Genomic DNA, 2,090 nt, shown 5'->3' on the forward strand with positions numbered 1-2,090 from the left:
CTTCCAGAAGTTTTTCTGTCACCTGTGCTTGCGCCTGTCCCCTTTTCCCGTTTTATCTGTATACCGGAAAAGGGCACATGAATGTCTTTTTCCTAGCTCCACTAAACGAGTTAGAGCCGGGGTTCCTTCCCGATACCCCCATGTAGCTGCAAAGTAGCACCTGGGGGTGGTTGGACCTCTGGGATCCCGAAGGAAGGGGGAGAGGGCTCAGAACTCCGCTTCTGCTTCTGCCACCAAGACACGGCCTCCTCAGCCTCTCCCCCACTGCTGCCATGCACCCTGCGGCCCTCCGTCTTCCTGAGGTTGTGGCCACTGTGCTGTGAGGACCCTGTCATGGGGCTCATTCGAGTGACTTCAGACCACAACGGCAGCATGGACTTTGCAGACCTCCCAGCTCTCTTTGGGGCTGCCTTGGGCTGGGAGGGACTTAAGGGGTTCCTTGTGGAGGCTCGCCCAGCCAACGCCTGCAGCCCCATTGCTCCACCGCCCCCAGCCCGGGTCAGTGGGTCAGTTTTCATTGCACTGCTTCCAATATTTGACTGCAACTTTGACCTCAAAGTCCTAAATGCTCGGAAGGCTGGGTATGGTGCAGCTGTGGTGCACAATGTGAATTCCAATGAACTTCTGAGCATGCTGTGGAATAATGAGGAAATCCAGCAGCAGATCTGGATCCCGTCTGTGTTTATCAGCGAGAGGAACTCTAAGTACCTGCGTGACCTCTTTGTCTACCAGAAGGGGGCTCAGGTGCTTCTGGTTCCAGATGATGGATTCCTCTTGGCCTATTGCCTCATCCTTTTCTTGGGGATTTTGGGAGTGCTAATTTTGAGCATGGGAGTGATGTTGATAGTTCGTTGTATTCAGCTCCAGAAAGAGCGCCAGAGTAAACCACTGACCAAAGAGCAACTGAAGCAGATTCCTACACATGACTATCAGAAGGGAGACCAGTATGATGTCTGTGCTATCTGCCTGGATGAATATGAGGATGGGGGCAAGCTGAGGGTACTTCCCTGTGCTCATGCCTATCAATCACTGCTGCTGTGTGGACCTGTGGCTCACTAAGACCCAGAAGACCTGCCCTATCTGCAAGCAGCCTGTTCGTCGGGATCCTGGGGAAGAGGAACAGGAGGAAGGAACTCAGGGGCAACTGGGCCATGGGGAAGGGGGCCGAAGGGGCCACCCTGCCTCAGAACGGACCCCACTTCTGGGCTCCAGGACCGCACTTCCCACCTCCTTTGGCTCCCTAGCCCCAGCCCCCTTTGTGTTTTTTGGGTCTTCAACAGATCCCTCACCCTCTCCATCCTCCTCTTCCTCTTCGGCTGTCATCCTCATCTAATACTCCCTTTCTTTTCCACCTTGGACAACCTATTTGCATAGCCCCTCTTCCTCCCTCAAGTCTTCTCTGTTGAGGGATAGGAGATATTCCTACACCAGGTTTCTCCCTAACCCAACCCCATCCTTTGGAGGGGGTTCGACGTGCAAAGTGACTGGGTCTTCACTTACTGCGTTAATAAAATTTTTTTGTGGACTTAAAAAAAAATTCAGATGCATGTGAAAGCCATAGGCAAAAGCTGTCAAAAACAATTTAAAAGAGCATATTTTTTATTATTTGTGTCAAGGATGAAAAGATAATTAGAAATATTATTTTAAGTAACTCTTAAGAGTATCTTAAATTTACGTTGGGATATTAACATTTCACATTTGGCCTCACAATGCAATTTCTGAAATCTAAAAATTTCAGTGCCTTTCCTTTAACCATTTTAGATTGGGTGTATACGAAGTAATCTACACTTGTCTAAATGTTTAATTGTCATCAGTTAATGCCTGAAGAGTGCAAAGCCATTGCAATGTCTCCATGGTCATGAGAAAAAATATCTTGGTTGTAGGTCTCTGGTCCTCTGCTTTTCCTGTAAAGTGGCTGTGTAAGAAGATTCTATTTTTATAGCTTGTTGGCATTAGTATTCTAATCCTACTAATTAGGGTGGAATTTTAAGAGAATGCCTTTTAGCTTTGTCTTTTCATCTCTTGGAATTAAAAAACTATTTAAATGAAGGAAACATGCAACATCAAATACTTTTCACCTGAGAGTGGTA

The 2,090-nt window shown here is 47.7% G+C and overlaps 1 pseudogene; it reads left to right on the top strand.

The window, feature by feature from the left end:
• The first annotated feature begins 272 nt into the window (after positions 1 to 272).
• On the top strand, positions 273 to 1,333 carry LOC118893533 (annotated as a pseudogene).
• The last annotated feature ends 757 nt before the right edge of the window (positions 1,334 to 2,090 follow it).

This window comes from Balaenoptera musculus, chromosome 3 (assembly GCF_009873245.2).
Source record: "Balaenoptera musculus isolate JJ_BM4_2016_0621 chromosome 3, mBalMus1.pri.v3, whole genome shotgun sequence".
Classification (NCBI taxonomy): Eukaryota; Metazoa; Chordata; class Mammalia; order Artiodactyla; family Balaenopteridae; genus Balaenoptera; species Balaenoptera musculus.